Source organism: Phacochoerus africanus, chromosome X, assembly GCF_016906955.1.
Source record: "Phacochoerus africanus isolate WHEZ1 chromosome X, ROS_Pafr_v1, whole genome shotgun sequence".
Lineage (NCBI taxonomy): Eukaryota > Metazoa > Chordata > Mammalia > Artiodactyla > Suidae > Phacochoerus > Phacochoerus africanus.
The window spans coordinates 95,241,972-95,254,960 of NC_062560.1; the positions used below are offsets into that span (position 1 = coordinate 95,241,972).

A 12,989-nucleotide genomic window follows, 5' to 3' on the forward strand; every position below is an offset into this window, starting at 1 on the left:
TGTAGTGTAGGCTGGCAGCTGTAGCTCCGATTCGACCCCTAGCCTGAGAATGTCCATGTGCCACAGGTGCGGCCGTAAAAAGAAAAAAAAAAAATCAAGCTGCTATACTCAGATTTTTTGCAAAGCAAATATTGTATTTTAACAAAATCAGTAATGACACATTATATTTTTAAAAAGCAAGGGCTTTGTACTCAGATCTAGACACAAATCCCAGCTCTGCAAAGTTCATGTAATACTTGTGTATGCACAAATACATTTTTAAATTGAGGAAAATAAACAGTAAACCGCAAAGTGATCCCTAAAAATGTCTGGAGTATGTAGTTTACTTAGTCTTTGCTTCCCTCTTTCCTGCTTTGTCATAGACCCCGAATGGTCATTGCTGCCCTTTTCCCAATTCCTGGTATCATCACAATTTAAAATGAATTAGTCCACGAGTTCCCATCGTGGCTCAGCAGTTAGCGAACTTGACTAGCATCCATGATGACGCGGGTTCAATTCCTGGCCTCGCTCAGTGGGTTAAGGATCTGGCGTTGCCATGAGCTGTGGTGTAGGTTGCAGACTCGGCTCGGATCCCGCGTTGCTGTGGCTCTGGTGTAGGCTGGTGGCTACAGTTCCAATTAGAACCCTAGCCTGGGAACCTCCGTATGCTGCAGGAGTGGCCCTAGAAAGACCAAAAGACCATAAATAAATAAATAAATAAATAAATAAATAAATAAATAAATAAAATAAAACAAAATGAATTATTCCAAAGAAGCATCACTAGTCTCCAGCTTCCCTAGATCCAGTCTCTGGTGAATCTAGAGGCCTGTTGTGTGACTTTTCCTGAAAAGACCCTGGCAGATGTATGAGCCATTTCTTGGGCTTGAAATGTATTTTGTTGGCATTATGGAGAAATAATTATGATTATTATGACTTACACTTATGATTGCTGGATGTTATGCAGTGTTGAGAAAATTGGATAAAAGCATACTTGACCATTTAAGTATGTGAGGATACATTTATCTCTGTAAAAAGAAGTTTGAAAGTGAAGACGAAAAATCACCCATAATCCTACTTCTTTAATTCAACTATTATAATTGTATGTTCTCTGATTTTTTTGCAGGCATATTTTGCATCATTACAATTCGAATGTACTTATTATTTTGCATTTTTTTGTCATTTTTGATGACAGCTTACTGTCTCGTTGCTGGGATTTACCCTAATTTACATAATCTAGCCAAATCCTAGAGCAGATGGATTTTGGAGTAGCAAGAGATGATATTTTAAGTTAGATTTTAGAAGGCTTTCGATATCAGCAAAAATGTAAACTTTTTCCTTAAAGACAAGAGATGCCATGGGAGGTTTTAGGCGAAGGATGGACACGGAAAGCCACATCTTAATGGTGGTTAATATAATGACTAATATAGATCGATAAATAGATATAGATAGTATAGTTATTTAAAGTAGATGATCCTCTTTTGTATAATGCTTGTTAAAAATGTGTGTTTTATGTGCAGAAGGGTGCTTTCCCCTCTCTAGATTGCCATCTCTTTGAATCCCACTGCCACATCTGCCTCTCTCAGTTTACCGTGGATTCCAGAGACTCCATCAGTGCAACCTGCTTGCCTGACAGGTGGTGTCCCAAATCCAAACCATCCCTCCCCCCTCCCCCCCCCTCCGTAAAGAGTGCTTGTGTAGCTGGAGAGATTTCCTCCCCTGAAAATATATCTGAAATCCCAGTCTTCCTGAGGCGGGCAGTTGAGGATGCTCTCGAAATAACCACCTCCCCTCGCACTGTCAGGTGCGCCTCTTGCTCCATGTCCCCACCTCTGTCTAGACAACCCTGACTGTGTAGAAGTTTCCATCCCCTTTTCCTTTCCCTCTCCCCGTTCCCTCCCCTTCATTTTTTTTTTTTTTTTCCCTCCCCGGCGCTTCCTGCCTGGAAACAAAAGATTGGTCCTCCGTAGCCCACTCAGGGTGATTTTAGTTTTCTGCTCCGGCTCTGATTGGCCTCCGCGCGGTGCAGAGCCCGGGTGACGTCATAGCGGAGCAGGGCGAGGGAGCGGTTGCCGAGCAGGGCTCGACCGCAGGCGGGCAGCTGTGGGCAGCGGACCGTCTGGGGTCTCGCGCAGGGGGCTGCAGCTTTCCCCGGCCTAGAGCGAGTGTGCGAGGCCGGGAGGAGAGCCGGGGCGGGGTGGGGGGTGGGGGGAGCGGGCCGAGCCCGGGGCTGCGGCTGCGGCTGCGGCCGCGGGGCTGCAGCTCCCCAGCCCCGCCAGCCAGCCCGAGCGCTCGGAGGGAGAGGAAAGGTCTGGACGGGGTGGCTGGACCAGTGGCAGGTAAATCCCGCGATGGATGGCACCCGGCTCGCTCTGGGGAAGCGGGTGGCGGCTGGGCTCTGCTTTTAGGCGGCTGGCAGATTTTCTGCCTTCCCTGATCCCCCTCCCGCTGTCGCGGCGCCCGGGCCTCGAGTCCCCTACGTGGCTCCCCGGGAGCCCAGCACCCGGCGCGCAGTGTGCACGATCCCGGCTCGCGAACGCGGACAAGTGGGTGTGTCGGGGCCATTCCCGGAGGACCTGGGCCCCTTCGCCGGGTCAAGCCCTAGACTCGCTTACTGGGGCCTGGGCCGCTGGAGGCAAAATCCGCCCCCAAAGCTACGTCAGGCTGCTAAGTCTCAGATCGTCTCCTTATCCCCCTCCCCCAGCCTGTGTAGCAGCGACGGCAGCCCCCCCCCACACACCCCCGAAAAGGGAGGGGGTGTGGCCGCGGCCCCTGCAAGTCCGGGGGAGGGGGAACAGTCGGACCAGAGCAAACAGAAAAAGTGAAGATTTTCTTAAACCGGCGCCTTTCCCTCTTTCTTTATCTCCTCCTCTCGCTTTTTTGCTGGTGGTGGTAGGGGGAGGGCAATGACAGGAGGACTCTTTTCTTCTCCTGTGGGGACTAGAATGATGCAATAATGTCCCTAGAAAGCCCGGGGTCCCTCAGTTGGCCTTTGTCTTTGTCTGGGGAGCAGGGTCATAAGGTCTGCTGCCCCCCCTTCCCTGTCCCCCTCAGCTTGCAGGGAGCTTTGCCCTCAGTCTGTGAACTGGCTCTGGAAAGAGCCCTGCCACACTTTCGGACGGATTGAACATTCTTGCTCTCTCGCAGGTCCTCCTTCCCTAGGTGGTGGTTGAGGAGTGGGGTGGGGGAGCGATGGGAGGGCGGTGCCCACAGGGAGGGAGCCAGAGGCCCCACTTGTTTTCTTGGTCCCACCTTCCAGAATCCAGTGTCAGACTCTGGACTTGAGGGTTCTAGGCTGTGATCTGTAGAAGCAAAGGAGAGAAGGGTGAGTGGCTTGGCTTGGGGAAGCACGAAGGGGGTGGTTGCAGTGCTATTTTTAAAAATGGTTTTCAGCAGGGAAGCCTTTAGCCATGTTAGTCTTGCTCCCTCCATGGTTTTGCAGACTCAAATCCAGGCCAACTGTATGGCTGTCTGAGGTGTTGGAACAGAAGGAGGTCCATTCCTGTTGGTGACAACACTGTGGCCCTGTTCTGGGATGACCAAGGTATAAGGTCAGTGCAGTTTTCACTGGACCATCTGCAGAATGATAATTGGGCAGGTGTGTGATTTGGTACATGAGGCCTCTGATCAGGGACACCTTTGGGCACAGGGGGTTAGTATGGTCGTGGGTGATTACCAGGCCAGGGCTTGGTAAGAGCCATGTAAGCCTCTGGTTTTGGATATACGAATCATACCCTCCCCCCCCCACCCCATGAAAGAGGCAAAATGACCAGAGACTGGGGTGTATGCTGGGTAAAAGCTGACAGCTGTGAATCTCAAGACCAGGGGGACCTTGGGAGGTCAAGGAGCTGGCCCTCCAAGCCACCAAGCAGGCAAGTGGGCCTTGTAGGTGAGACCTAACAGGAAAAGGGGGGTTGGCTTGTGATAGGGGTACAGGCTAGAGGCCACAACACCTGAAGGACATTCCAACTAGCTGACCATTCCCACAGGTTGCACATTTTCTCCCTGGAGGCGGAAATGGACTTTAGAGCAGAGGAGTTTGCTGAGGTCTTTTGGGGGAGGGGAGCAGAGGGACGTGCCAAGCGAGGGAAATGAGGAATTAACTGCGGGGATTGGGAGGTGCTGCCCTCACCAGAGACTCTGTTCTTAGGAGGTTGGAGACTAAGTTACTATGAAGTCAAAATAGGTAGCCAAGGCAAAAAAAGAAAAAAAAACCCAACCAACCCTACAAAACTCAGATCTCTAAATCAGATAGAGTAGGTAGGTGCGATCAGATGGAGTAGATAGGAACAAAGCCTTAGAGAGACACAGAAGAAGAAAAGAGCTCTCATTTTTACAAGGCACCCAAAGGCCCTGATTTCCCTGGTGAGATGGGGGAATTGTGCTGGCTGAGGCACTGTGGGTCGGCCCATACTTAAGGGGGTGATTTCTCCCTAGCTGGAGAATCAGTAGCATTGCCACCCATGTAACCCACCTTCAGGAGCCAGTAGCTTTGGTCAAGGGAAGAAGAATCTTGATGAGCAGCAGCCTCAACAACTGGCTCTTCCACCTGGGTAAGGAGAAAGGAAGTGGGGGGGGGGACTTGGCGGGAGGGGCTTCTTATTGGGGCCAGACAGGTAGGTCGGCTGCTTTTACATGGGCTGGGTGAACCCCGGGCCTGGTCCGGGACCCCTGCTCGGGGCATAGGGGTATTAGCCTGTGCTCAGAAAGTAAGCCCTCCTTCCCAGGGGCCCATGGGACCCTGTGCAGGCCGGGGACGGCACAAACCACTGCCCTAGAAGGTAAGTGAAGCTGCTGAGGCATCTAGGGTGCAGCTCCCCCAACCTCCCCACCTGCCAGAGGCGAGGCGGTTCCCTCTGCAGAGCCTGGGGTGAACCCGCCTGCCAGCTGGGCACTGCGCGGCTTCTCCAGCAGGGGGCAGGAGAGGGCAGGCGGCCGCCTGCGCGGGGGCCTGAGCCCTCCATTTCCGGTGTGAAGCCTGAGCCTCGGATCAAGTGACAGCCATACATTTCACATCTGATTTAGGGGTACCGGACCACCAGAGGAACCCTCGGGTCTGGCAGTCTGTTTCCATTTCCTCCCAGAAATGTGTCGCCTCCTACCGCGCGCTCCGCGACTTCGGAAGGCATTTGCATTTACATCCGCGGTGATTACTGGAGTCGCTAATACAGCCTAACTCGGAGTTTAATTGGAAATGTTAATCAATGCGATGGATCCGTGTCTGATTTGCACAATCGGCCAATTATCTGCAGGTTGGGGCAATCTGTGCTGCACCCAGGGGGCGGCGAGGAGGGGGCGAGATGGCATAGCCACAGCTGGGTCTGCAGGCGGGAAGCGAAATGAGGGAAGTGGACCTTGAAGACTGGGAAGAGATGAACAGTCTCCTGGTAGGGAATGCAAATCAGGAAAGGCCTGGGCGCCTGATCGCTGAGATGGAATAGGACTGTCTTGGAGCCCACACCCTGGAGATGGAGGCCAGGGTTTTGCCCTGCTGTGGGAGGGATTTGCAGGAAGGCATTTTTTTTTTTTAGGGACTCAAGGACTAAGAGCTGGGGTCTAGCCAGCTCTGGGACTTGGAAGTCAGGCATTCTGGTCTGAGTGTTTCTGCTCTTCTCTGCATCTCAGTTTTCTCATCTTTCGAAAGCTGGGGTTGAACTAGTTGGTTTCTAAGGCGGTGGTGACATGTTAGGAAGCGGGTCCATTTGTTCTTGGTAATGAAAACAGATTCACTAAAGGAAAGCCCCCCCCCCGCCCCGCCCCAAATATCCTACCTCTTCTAAATCACACTTTTTGGCATGCTTTTAATTCTGGGGGCGGAAACAATAGAAAACAAACCCACACACATTTGGTCTCTCTCAGCAGTGTGGCCTTTTATTTCATGTGAATAGAAACGGGCAAAAGAAACACCCAAGTGCAGAATCTGCCCCTCTAACCAAGCCCCTGAAAAGCTCTGTGAGGGAGGGGTGTCTTACACAGATCTTACTCCCTGGAGGCGGGAGGCAGCTATGCACTAGCGGCCCTGATTCCCTAACTCAGTCTCTGGATAGAAGGACTTGGGGCGAGGGTGAAGGAAGGGCCTGGCTTAGGGTGTGCATCCTTTTCCTTCTATTCCCCCCCCCCCCCACCGCTGAGCCTGAGCCAGGTAGATGTTTTGGAATTCTGCACTTTCAAGAGCCATTCCCTCTAACCATCAGCACAATCGCGCCCTCTAGTGACCTCAACGGGGACACTTTTGGCAGAACTCCCTATAGGTCCCATGGCCCAGCACGGGTGCCAGTTCTCAACCCTCTGTGCCGCTGTGCTGCTACTCGCCTTGGAGGAGGGCCCCAGTCCTTCCGCTTGAAGGAAAACCAGCGGCTGTAGCTTCCTTCAGATCCATCTAATATACGGATGAGGCTGGGAGTTGAAAGAGGGAGCCGTTACTGCCCCAATGCCCAGTTTACTTCTTTGGGGCTGAAAAAGGTTCCAGAGCATTCCCAGCTATCTTCAGTGCTGGGCCAGGCACTTGCCATGGGAGGGCTCTGTGGTAGAGAGAGTGGTTGTCCACAGCTTCCCCCACCCCACGAAAAAAAAGATGGCAGCCCTAATCCCCAGACAGATGCTGGCAGGAAGCTGGAACACTGCAAGGCTGGGGTGCTTGGTCGGCACACAGTGTGTGCACTGATCTCTACTCCAGCCTCCAGCAGGAGGCTAAGCCACGGGTGCACACACAAGGCGATACAGACGTGCAACACGGTACAGGCACACAGCGTGGCTGTGACATAGACATACACACCAATATAGATTAGGCACAGGCACCCCATAGCACAGAATAGAGGCAATACACATGCACCAGAGTGCAGACCCATACGGCAGAGGGTACATACCCAGTATGGTACTTACACGATACATATATACAGCATAAAGTAAACACAGCTGCACATACACACGACACGGTACAGGCACACAAGTACAAAGTGGTACAGGGATGCCGCTCAGATGTACCCAACTCCATATCTGCTCACACACTGGACACACCCCCACTTCCAACACTTTACCCCCTGGCTGGTGAGAGGAGTGTGGCCGCCAGGTGGGGCTCTGTATCCTGCCCGTCGGGTCTGCAAGGGCTCCAGCTGTGCAACTGGTGGGTTCAAAGCAGGCTGCCGTGGAGTTAAGAGGCAGCTGAGCAGAAGTGGAGGTAGAGCCAAGCAAAGCTCTGGATCTTGCACAGAAACCAGGAGATGCTTGGTTAGTAGGATGCATTCCCCTGCCCCGTCCTCTAGCGAGGGCCAGGGGACCTCCTGCTGCCATTTCTCTGGAGCCCTCTCCAAGCCCCGCCCCTCTCTGGAGCACTGGCAGCCCTCCCTGCCTTACCCCCACCGCAGCGCCCTTGCCGGATGAGCTCATGCAGCGGGGGAGGGGCTGGCACACCACTCAGCGACGCAGTGGGTAGGATCTGGAGAGGCTGCTTGGAGTGTGCGTGCATGTGGGGAGCTCACAGGGAATGCCAGGGCCCCTGGGGGACAGACGTGCTCTGGAGGCTTGCTAGAAGCAACTGGCGGACTTGGGGTATGGCTTGGTCTTTGGATTCGAGAAAGGGGGCTCACGGAGCTCTTCTTGGCTCCCTGAGGCTTCAGTTTTACTCCCTCTACCTTAAGATAGTCATCCGTCCATGTCTTCGGATTAGGATCCTCTGCGTTCTGGAATCCTCTACTAGAATGCGTGCTGGCCTGGATCTGGCTCTGTTGGAAGTTAGCACACAGGTGCTGCTCTTTGTGGAGGACAAACACCGCGGAGAATCAAGAGGGGCAGGATAGCAAGTGCTGCAGAGCTTGGAGTCCTATCAAGGGCCTCCTTTGGAGGCTCAGGCAATTTTGTGGGGAAAGGCAGAAAAGGGAGAGGTTCAGGAGTCCCTGTCTCCTTTGTGGTTGGACATGGAAACCTCTTTGGGGAAGATAGGGTAAATGGTAACCCCCCTAAAGCCCCCGCCCCCATGTCTTCACCCAAAGAAATTGGGGTGGAGGTGGGGAGAGACATCCCTGGGGTAGAGATTGGGGGAAGGCAGAGGAACGTTCCAATTAGGATCAGAGGCAGCTGTGAGATGAGAGCAAATAAGGGAAACTCACCCACCAACCCAGGGAAGGAAGTTGCTGAGAAGAGCAACAGGAATGGTGGTGAAGACTGGAAGTTGAGGCTTGAAATCATCTGAACAGCCAGGTCTTTAGGAAGCTCAGGGATCCTCAGAGCCAAACCTGCCTCCTCCATCAGCTCTCAGTTTGCTGTAAATATGCTGATACTTCACATCTGTCCTATTTGGTTCAGTGCTCTCGGCACTTGTCCATGGTGACTAGGGCAGGTCTTTTTTTACCCACGAGCAAGCAGCTCCAGAGTGGTGAAGTGCCATGTTCTCAAGTTGAAACTTCCAGTTCAGTGTCCTTTCTGGACTCCTCCGTGCCAAAGCGTCTTTGCACTTCTCGACTCTGATGCTCTGCTTTCTTCATAAGGGGTTTCCTGAGATTCCCTGCAGTGTATGTGTGTGTGTGTGTGTGTGTGTGTGTGCGCGCGCGCGCGCGTGTGACATTTGCAGAGTTGGACTAGGGAGTAGTAGCAGTTGGGGCAAGAGGTTCCCTCTCCCCCACAATGCTTCTCTCGGCAGGTTTCCCCCCAAGCAAGAGCAGCTGAGTCCTTGCATCTTGTGGCGGCTGGTGTGCCCAGCACTGAGTCCGTGGGAGCTGAAGGCAGCTGAAGGCAGCCCGGCCCCTTCTCATGGGCAGCACCCACCTGTGCTGAGGTCCTGCAGCGGTGGCCGTGTGAGGTGAGTAATGCATTCCAGGGCAGGGAGTTAGGGATCTCCAAATCCAGAGAAATGCCACCTTTCCACCGGAGCTCCCAATATTCAAGACCCCTGCCTGAGCCTCACGAGCCAGGCCTCAGGGCACAGCTGGTACTTACTGGGGGAGTGTGCCCAGTACGGCCACCCTTGCTCTCTTGGTTCCCCACATCTCGCATATGAGAATGACAGCCTTGACCTACATCCTGGAGTGAGTAGGAGAAACAACCCAACAGTCATTGCCAGGTCCTTTGCAAATGTCAAGCTCCATCCAAGAGCTTCAGTGTAATACAGACATGCTTCCCCTCAAGCTGTCATTTCCTTTCTTCTTGCCTTCCTGATGTCGAAGTGGCATTTCAGCCACATGCCACAAATGCACCAATTAGTTCCTGTAATTTCTACTGCCCCATAACCTGAATTTTACCTTCCTGTTCAAAGCGTGCCCCCACCCCATGCATCCCAGCTTCTGGGCATGGCAGGCTTAACTTCAACCTTCCAGAACGTTCCCTCTGTCTTCCCACCCAATCAGGGAGCATTGCCTCCCCCAGCTCTCCAACAACACCTGAGTCTGTAGCATATAGCGCGGCCCTTGCTTCTCTGCTGTCTTGACTAGTTCTTGCATGGTTTTTGGAGCATTCATCCTGGCAGATAAACGAGACTGTAAGCTCTTCAGGAGTAGGACTGGATTTCACAGATCTCTTAAATCTCTCTCATCAGGGGCTGACAGTCCCCCGGCAGCTTTTTCATTTGGACCTCTTTCTCTTCCTTTCCACCTCTTTCAGGTTTCTTGGCATGTCTCTCTGATCTGTCTCTTTTTCCTCTCAGGCAGCCATGGTCATTTCCTCTGTTGTCTCCTCCGTCTGGCCTCCTGCTGCCATATGCTGCGGCTCAGCTATCTGTTTGTATCTTACCATCTCTCTGTCTAGTCTTCTGTCTCTTCATCAGTTACGGAGGCTTCTCTCGTATTGTCCACGTCAGAACTCAACAACCGAAATAAAAAATACCCAACCAGAAAAACACTGTAAAAAAGCAAGTGAGGAATATGCAGTGCAGTTCCCTTTCACACCGAGCCTGTCCTGGGCCCACAGGACAAAGGAAAATTGCAGCTCAGCGGCAGGTGTTTCTGTGATGCCTTCTCATGGAGGGGAAGCCCCAGAGTTTGGGCCGTGAGATGGCAGGTATGAAATTACAGCCTTGTGGATACGGATGCGTTCAGCTTTCTAGAGATGCTCTGGCAGGGGCTCCTCTATAGAGCTTGAGCACCAGAAGGTAACCAGAACTGGCTAAAAGAAGAAGCAAGCCCCGGGTCTCTCTTGGGTGTTCTATGACAGCCACAGTAGTAACTTATATTTATTGAGCGCCTACTGTTGCCAGCACTGTGCAAGGCATTTTACTTGTGTGAGTGTGTCTGAGCCTACAGTAATTCTGCAAGGTAGGTTTTTTTTTTTTTTCCAATGGTTGCTGGTTTTGTTTCTGATTATAAAGGTGATATTAGCTCAAGGTAGATATTTTTATCATCACTGCTTTACCCACGAAGGAATCGAGGTTGAGAGGGGCTAAGGAACTGGTGTGTCCCTGGACATCTGTTGTGACTTTGGGTGGAAAGACACTTCCTGGAGAGGTTCTCCGCACCCCAGATTATTTCGGTACCCTCCAGTACTCTCTCTCACACACACACTCCCAAGCACACTCACACTCTCTTAATCATTCACACAATCCTATTTACCTCCCTGACTCATATCCACACTCGCTGGACACACTGGGCATATTCATAACGACTGTCCCTCTTGCACCCTTACCCTGAGTGTGAGCACATTTACAAACACACTCTGTACAGGTACATTCATACTGCCACACACTGATACACACTCGCATTTATACATTCACATTTCTGCACTGACCCAGACTCATACCTGCCATACACCCCTCCCTCAGATTCTCACACGCATACCTTTGCATTCCTTTTTTTTTTTTTGATTTTTTTAAGGCTGCATCTGCAGCATATGCAAGTTCCCAGGGTTAGGGGGTCAAAGCTGAGTTACAGCCGCCAGTCTATGCCACAGCCATGGCCACGCCAGATCCGAGCCGCGTCTGCGACCTACACCACAGCTCACGGCAACGCCGGATCCTTAACCCACTGAGCGAGGCCAGGGATGGAACCTGCGTCCTCATGGATCCTAGTCAGGCTTGTTACCAGTGAGCCACAACGGGAACTTCCTGCATTCCTCCTTAGTTCTCACACTTTCCCAGCCACAGCTACACACTCACATCCACACAAAGGGTACAGTCACCCTTAACCCGCAAATTCCTACGCTGTCACACACACTCTGTACGCGGACATAGCTTGACTTTCCCCTGCCTGTTGTTCATACGCACACTCAGTTTCATACACTCCAGCAAGTTTACACTGATGTTACCATTTCCTCCTCGCAGTTAACACGTTTTACACAGCTCATACCTCACCGGAACACACGTGTGCATACATGCTCACGTGTTCCTATTTATACGGCTTACACCGTGAAAACAGTCTCACCCATTTAAACTCTTCTGTTTTCTTACACTCAGAATCGCACTCTTCCACTCACATACTCAGCACTGACACAATCACTCAAACCCCATCACATTCACACGTAACCACACTTGCATATGGGGAACACTCATTTTGACACATTCACCATAGTACTCCTAGTGATCCACACTCCCATGTACACACCCGTGTCATACTTTCCCAAATTCTTTTTTTTTTTTTGTCTTTTTGCCTTTTCTAGGGCCGCCCCCGCGGCGTATGGAGGTTCCCAGGCTAGGGGTCGAATCGGAGCTGTAGCCGCCAGCCTACACCAGAGCCACAGCAACGCGGGATCCGAGCCGCGTCTGCAACCTACAGCAACACTGGATCTGAGCCACATCTGCCACCTACACCATAGCTCATGGAAACGCCGAATCCTTAGCCCACTGAGCAAGGTCAGGGATCGAACCCGCATTCCCATGGATCCTAGTTGGGTTCGTTAACCACTGAGCCACAGAGGGAACTCCCCAAGTTCTTGTAAATATCCCCACACTGATGTTATGACATTCATAGACTTTCTCACTCACACACCTTCTAACACACCCAATTGCAGACAGTAGTTCATAATCACAGCTGTCACTCTTCCGCCACTATTTGCCACTGTCTCTTGTCACCACTACTAAAAGGAAGAGTGTTTTTCTCGGTCAGGGTGCCAGTGGGACTAGCTCTTTCTAGCAGAAAGGAGTGGGATTTATGTCTAGGATTAAAAGGAAGCAGCTTGCACCGTCCGATCGTTTTACATCCTTTAGCCATAGTTTCCTTTTACAGAAACCATCCCTAACAAGCAGACCCTTAGCCAGTCCTTCCCAAAGCTGTTAGGGCTTAGATGGTTTATTTATTTTTTTTTTGGACGTTTATGGCTTAACTTGCCACTTCGTTTCGCTCCCAAGGGGAGGGGACGCTGAAGTCTGCATTTCTTTACGCAATCTTGATGGCTTCCTACGCAACAGTGTGTGTCTCTGATTTTATGTTTATGATCTGGAATTGCCTGCATATTAGACACATGGAAAGGGCAGCCCTGCTTCCAGAACATACCTCTAATGTAGCCAGGTCTACTTTTCCCCTGTTAACCCTGGACCACGGTGTTCAAGAAAGAGAAAGAAAAGGTTAAAGAGCTAGCTGGATGATAAAACATGTTTCTATTGTAAGTGTGCACGCGCCTATATAGACCCCACTGGAGTTTCGACAGCTGTTACTAACAAGTGAAGGGAGGAAATTTCTCTGTAGGCGTGGGTAAAGACAAGCTGAAGAAACTTCCTTGCGCTCCAGACAGACGGTAGATTTCCCTGCAGAGGGTGGGGAAAAAAAAAAAAAAACCAACCAAAAACCAAACCAGGAGGGAAGCAGTTGATCAGGAGCTTGGTGCCCGAGCCACGTACCACCCTAGTCCCGCAAGAGCACCTTGTCAGGGTCTCTGTAGGTCACGGCTGCCTCTGCTGGCATCTCCCTGGAGTAAAAATAGTGCTAAATATGACCAAGCTGCCATTTGCTATGGGTTCTGCCCCACGGCGGGAAGAGCCTGTACTCTGGAACCCTCGCCCCCCCACCATTATTAGATCGAGACCTTCTTTGATAGCAGAGATCACACCGTCTTACTTATTTTGGATTCCCGAGGCCTAGCACAAGGCCAGGCCCAGG

The 12,989-nt window shown here is 51.7% G+C and overlaps 1 protein-coding gene across 2 annotated transcripts in view; it reads left to right on the plus strand.

Moving 5' to 3' along the window:
• Positions 1–2,203: 2,203 nt before the first annotated feature.
• The window catches only part of PAK3 (p21 (RAC1) activated kinase 3), a 126,855-nt gene continuing 116,069 nt past the window's right edge, over positions 2,204–12,989 (plus strand). The window contains exons 1-4 of one of the 2 annotated variants that reach the window (XM_047764924.1): positions 2,204–2,315; positions 3,236–3,301; positions 3,419–3,527; positions 8,612–8,770. The gene's annotated coding sequence lies outside the window, so the exon portion shown is untranslated. The remainder of the gene's footprint in view (positions 2,316–3,235; positions 3,302–3,418; positions 3,528–8,611; positions 8,771–12,989) is intronic. The other variant, XM_047764925.1, reaches the window with a different exon arrangement.